This window comes from Lynx canadensis, chromosome X (genome assembly GCF_007474595.2).
Source record: "Lynx canadensis isolate LIC74 chromosome X, mLynCan4.pri.v2, whole genome shotgun sequence".
In the NCBI taxonomy this organism is placed as follows: Eukaryota; Metazoa; Chordata; class Mammalia; order Carnivora; family Felidae; genus Lynx; species Lynx canadensis.
The window spans coordinates 37,043,255-37,049,767 of NC_044321.2; positions in this window are offsets into that span (position 1 = coordinate 37,043,255).

Genomic DNA, 6,513 nt, shown 5'->3' on the forward strand with positions numbered 1-6,513 from the left:
GATGCCTTAAATTTTTCTTACATAAAGGTTATAAGTACAAATGATATCACATTGAAAAAGTGCTTCATGCATTGTTAGGAGATTAAATTAGATTGAAGGTAGTTTTTTTATTATTAAAAATGTTTAATGTTTACTTATTTTTGAGAGAGACAGAGAGGCAGAGTGTGAGTGGGAGAGGGGCAGAAAGAGAGGGAGACACAGAATCCCAAGCAGGCTCCAGGCTCTGGGCTGACAGCACAGACACACAACTCGAACTCACAACTCGAACTCACAAACCGTGAGATCATGACTTGAGCCGAAGTCAGACGCTTAACCGACTAAGCCACCCAGGCGCCCCAGAACGAAGGTAGTTTTGGTGTCAAAAGCCTTTGAATTTCGCATACTTCTTGACCCAAGAATTCCACTTTTAAGGAATTATTTTAAGGAAAGAATCCGGGATGTACACAAAGCTTTAGTTGCAAAGACTCTTATTCTTCTGATTTCATGACAGCAAAAATACTGAAAATGACAAACATGACCCAGATTAGGGGTCTGGATAAATAAGTTATAGTAGATCCATACATGGAAGTGCTAAATAGCAGTGAGAAATGAGAATCTGGAGAATTTTTATGAATATATACTGAATAGTCTCCATGTCACTAAATGAAAAAGCATGCAAAAATAATATATTCAGCACAATTACATTTTTGAATTAAATATGTGTATAAAAAGACTGAGAGAATATGCTCTAAAATGTTATCAGTGGTTATCTATGTTGGAGATAGAAATGGATTTCATTTTCTCATTTTTGCTTAACACTATTTTCTCCATGTATTGCTTTTATATGATAATGTTTATTGTTTTTTTCCTTATTACAAAGGTTTGTGGAATAAAATTTATAAGTATAAAGCATCTTTTATACTTACTTCTTGAATCAGGACACGTTAATAATGAGAACTCAAATTCAAAAGTCTGCATCTTTAAGAGCTTTGCCAAGTGACATTTGTCCTTGTCACAGAGAAAACACTTTTCTATTTATGTTTACAGCATTGAAAAATGCACAGTATCCTACAGCACAAGGAGGGAGATTTATAATAAAGCCCTTCATCTCGGTGCATGAGGATACCTGTAAATCATTCAACAGACTCACATTAAGTATAAGCCTCAAAGCAGCAGATGTATCAAACAAACAATAAAATTTGAGTGTGTCTGCACTATCTGCACCTTTGTTTCTCTGTGTAAGCATGAAGGTCTTGCTAAACTCTCTATTCCAGAGCCATCTCATTGTTCATTCAACATATATTTACTTGGGGACTATATTATCACCTGAGCCTGGTACCATGATTCTGGGCAATCAGGTTGCCAGTGATTTCTTGGAATCAGAATCCTTGCAAACACTCAGCAATGCCTCTAGCATAGGGTAGGTCTTATAGGTAATGTCAAATAAGCAAAATACATTAGCTCTGCCCTCAGGAAATGTATTTTTCTGGTTAAAAAAAGAAAAAAAAAAAACCCATACATTGCATGACCAGGGAAGAAATGCCATTCATCCCTCCTTTCAACCACATTTATTTGGAACTTATTGATTGGCACCTTGCCAGACAGAGTGCAGAGGATATATGGAACAAATTTAGAATATAATTCAGAGTCAACTTTTGCCAAATGGTGTAATTTAGAATGGGGGGAGAGTAATATTAACCCCCACAAAATTCGTTTCAGAGCTGGAAGGGGCTTTGGGAGCATCTCGTCCAAACAAACCTAGCATGATTTCATAGAGGTAGAAATTGCATAGGTGGGGAAGGTTTCCTAGTAGAAACAAAACTTGGGATGGGGTTGAAATGAGGGATAGAATTTGAAGGAAAGAATGACAGAAGAGTGTTCTACCAGAGGAAGAAACAAACAAAGGTCCTGAACTAGGCAAGGATATGATGTATCAGTGAGCCTAAGAAATAAGAACAGAAGCTGAATGAGCATCGACACAAGGTTCAAACACAGAGAGAAAGGTTCTCTGCTGATTCACAACAAACACCAGGCTTTAAAGAATGGAGCTCTACAGAGCTCTATAGAGCAGGGAGGACATTATTCTCCCTGAAAAGAGAGATGGAGAGTAGATCAACAGTCCCCAGTAGCTGCTCACCTGTGCTCCTAAAGACAAACAAAGAAACATACAAAAATGACAACAAACCAACAAAAACTAAGGATTAAACATAAAATGAGCAATTATTAAAAGCCATAAGCTGGAGAGGGGAAGGGGAAAGCCCTGCAGTTTCTCCAGCTATACAGATATTTCTAAGATGATGCTTTTGAAGCAGGAGTCAAAAGAATGGGGCATAAATTCTAGCTCTACCACTTACCACAGCACCAAGCCCTCTTGAGCTCATTTTAAAATGGAATAATTGGAGCACCTGGGTGGCTCGGTGGTTAAGCATCCAACTCTTGACTTTGGTTCAGGTTATGATCCCACACTTTCTGAGTTCTAGGCCTGCCTTGGGCTCTGCTCTGTGTCAGCATGGAGGCTGATTGGAATTCTCTCTCCCTCTCTCTCTGCCCCTAACCCCACTCATGCTCTCTCTCTCTCTCTCTCCCTCTCTCTCTCTCTGTGTCTCTCTCAAAATAAATAAATAAACTTAAAAAAAATTTTTTAATATTTTTCATCTTTATTTATTTTTGAAAGAGAGAGTGACAGAGCATGAACAGGGGAGGAACAGAGAGAGAAGGAGACACAGAATCCAAAGCAGGGTCCAGGCTCTGAGCTGTCAACACAGAGCCCAACACGGGGCTCAAACCCACGAACTGGGAGATCATGACCTGAGCCGAAGTCGGATGCTTAACCAACTGAGCCACCCAGGTGCCCCCCCCCAAATTTTTTTTAATTGCACGATCATATTTCCACTTCTAGCCAGGGTAGAGCAAGAGGGACCAGATTTATATTCCTTCCTGAAACAACCACAGAAGCCAAACAAAATATTTGAAAGAACAGTGTTCAAGTCACTGAAAATCAGACAGTGAACAATGATCCCTGATATAAGGAAAGATATGAGATGAAACTTATGATTACCCCATCTTACTGTTTGTGTTTCCAGGTTGTGGTGCAGAAAGGGGAATACTAGGCAGAGTTTCATGGTCTCCCTGAGTTGGGGAGAGAAATCTGAGAGTCTGGGGGACCAAGGCAACTAGTAATAGCTGGTCAGAGTACCAGAGAGGAGAGAGGTGAACAAAGAGAGGGTTCTGTAAAGATCTGTAAAGAGTTCCACTCAACTACTTAGGAGGATATTGATCAAACCATGTGTGTGAATAAACCAGCTGAGGATGGGGAATGAACCATCAGGGAGAATCAGAGAAAACTGTGCCTAACACTCACACTGAGCCAGGATAATATGTTATCACCAGCCAGGCTGGGAAAAGTCACTATTCATGCAGCATTAGGTAGAGTACACAGGAAGTTCTTGCCTTACTAGTAGGGAATAATTAGCCCTAGATTTAAGTAAGAAATTATAAAACACTATCTGAAATGACTGAACTGTTTTCAAATAATGTAACTACATCCCTGAAAAAAAACTCAAGAATATTTATAGGAATATAAAAATATCCAGAACCCAACAAGTTAAAATTCACAATGGCTGGCATCAAATCAAAGATTGCAAGGCAAGAAAACAAACAAACAAAAACTGGAAAATAAGACCCATAGTGAGAAGACTAATCAATCACTCAATCAATCAACCAAATACAACCCAGAGTTGGCATAGATGTTAGAATTATCAGGAAAAAACTCTAAAATAGTTATCATTACTATATTCTATACGTAGAAACATGAAAATTTTTAGAAGATCAAACTTCCATGTCTGAGAAAACACTCAAAGTACCATGAAAACTATCATGTCTGAGAGGGAAAAAAAAAAAGTAAACAAACAAACAAAAATACTAAATGGTATTAACAAGAGGTTAGAAATAGCAGGAGTAAAGACCAGTGAATATTAGGACATAGCAGTAGAAATTATCAAAATGAAAAACATAGAGAAAAAAGACTCAAAAAAAAAGGGAAAGAAAGAATGACAGAAAAAAGGAAGAAAAAAAAAAAGCAAGGAAGGAAGGGAGGAAAGAAAAGAGCATTAATGGGCCATGGGACAACTTCAAGCAACACAAGGGATATGTAATTGGAATCCATGAAGGAGATGGGGAGGACAGAAAAAAAATCTTGAAGAAACAATAGGTATAAGTTTTCCAAATGTGGTGAAAACTTTAAAGCCAGAGATCCAAATCTCAGTGAACCCCAACCACACACAAAACAACAAGGAAACTATTCCAAACTGCATTATAATCAAATTGATCAAAGTCAATGATAAAGAGAGAATACAGCATATTATGTAGAGAGGAATAAATGTAAGGATGACATCATATTTCTTGTCATAAAAAATATAAACTCAAAGACAGAGAGAAAACATCTTTAAAACACTAAAAAGAACCTGTCAACCTACCATTTTTTATTTAAATTTTTGTTAATATACAGTACAACATTGGTATCAGGAGTAGAATTCAGTGATTCATCACTTATATACAATGCCCAGTGCTCATCCCAACAATTGCCAACCTACAATTCTATGTTTAGTCAGAACTATTTCAAAAATGAAGGCAAAATAACAACTTTTTAAGATATAACATTGAAAGATTTAATCACCACCACACCATCAGTACAAGAAATACTAAAGGAAGTCTTCAGGCAGAAGGAAAATGATACCAGAAAGAAATGTGGATCTATATAAAGGACTGAAAAGCACTGGAAATGGTAACTACCTGGGTAAATCTGTAAGAATTTAATTTATGAGGAGCGCCAACTTAACAGTTGGTTAAGTGTTCAGCTCTTGATTTTGGCTTAGGTCATGACCTCACAGTTCATGGGTTAGAGCATCAAGGAGCCCGCTTGGGATTCTCTGTATGCCTCTCACTCTCTGCCCTGCTCCTGCTCATGTACACACGTGTGCTCTCCACCCCCTCTCTAAAATAAATAAACATTTTTTAAAAAAAGAATGTTATTTATGATTTAAGTCTTGAAAAGATAATTGCTTAAAAAACAACAACAAAAAAATTTAAAACCCCAGTGTATAATAGAGTTTTAAACATATGCATAAATAAAATGTATGACAACCATAACATACAAGCTGGGAGGGGAGAAATAGAACTATGTTATTGTAAGATTTTTATACTAAGTGTGAAGTGATATAGCATCACCTGAAGGTAGACTATGAGGGGTGAAAGATGCATTATAAACCCTAAAGCAACTACTAGTACAATAAAACAAAGGTATAGCTAATAAGTCAACAAAGGATATAAAACAAAGTTTAAAAACACTCAATACAAAGAAGGCAGAAAAAGAGGGAAAATAGGAAGAAAGAACAGGTGGGGCAAATAGAAAACAAATAGCAAGATGATAGATGTAAACCAAAGAATGTCAATACTCTCATTAAACGTAAATGATCTAACAATCCAGTTAAAATGCAGGTTATCAGATTGACAAAGAAAACAAGACCCACTTATATGCTACCAAAAGAAATACAATTTAAATATTATAATACCAATAGGTTAAAAGTAAAAGAATAATGAAAGATAATCGCACTAACATTAGTCAAAAGAAAGCTTTGGTAGCTATATTAATAACAAAATAGATTTTGGAGGAAGGGATATTATCAGGGATAGAAAAGGCTATTTCATAATGAAGACAAGATTACTGCATCAGAAGGACATAACAATCATAATCATTTATTAACCTAATAAAACAGTTTTAAAATACATGTAGCAAAATCTGATAGACCTGTAAGGAGAAATAGACAAATACACAATTATAGTTGATTTTAATGCTACCCTCTCAATAATTGATAAAAGTAGATGGAAAATAAGCAAGGATGTAGAAGAGTCAAATAACTTTACCTGATTGACATTAATAGAACAACCCACTCAATAAGAACATCAAACCATTTGCCTTTCAAGTACACAAGAAACATTTATCAAGATAGACCATATTCTGGACCGTAACACAAGTGTCAATAATTTTAAAAGTATGTAAGTTATACAAATTAGATTCTCTAACAAATTAGATTCTCTAAATTCATTAGATTTCTCTAAATGAAATTAAAAATCAATAACAGAGATATTTCTAAAATCCCCAAGTATTTTGAAACTAAGTAACATAGGACACTTTTAAATAACCTATGGATCGAAGAAGAAGTCAAAAGAGAAATTACCAAGTATTTTGTACTAAACGAAAATGAAATTCAAAAAGCATGGGCTGCTGAGACAGCAGTGCCCAGGAAGAAATTTATAGCACTAATAGCTTATATTAGAAAAGACAGTCTCAATCAAAGACCTAAACTTCTACCCAAAGAAATTACAAAATAAAAGCACAGTAAGCAGAAGAAAGGAGTTAACAGAAGTCAAAGCTGAAATCAACGAAATAGAAAACAAACAAACAAAAACCGCAGAAAAGTAAATCAATGAAACCAATAATTCTTTATTTGCAAAATAAAACAACAAAATTGATAA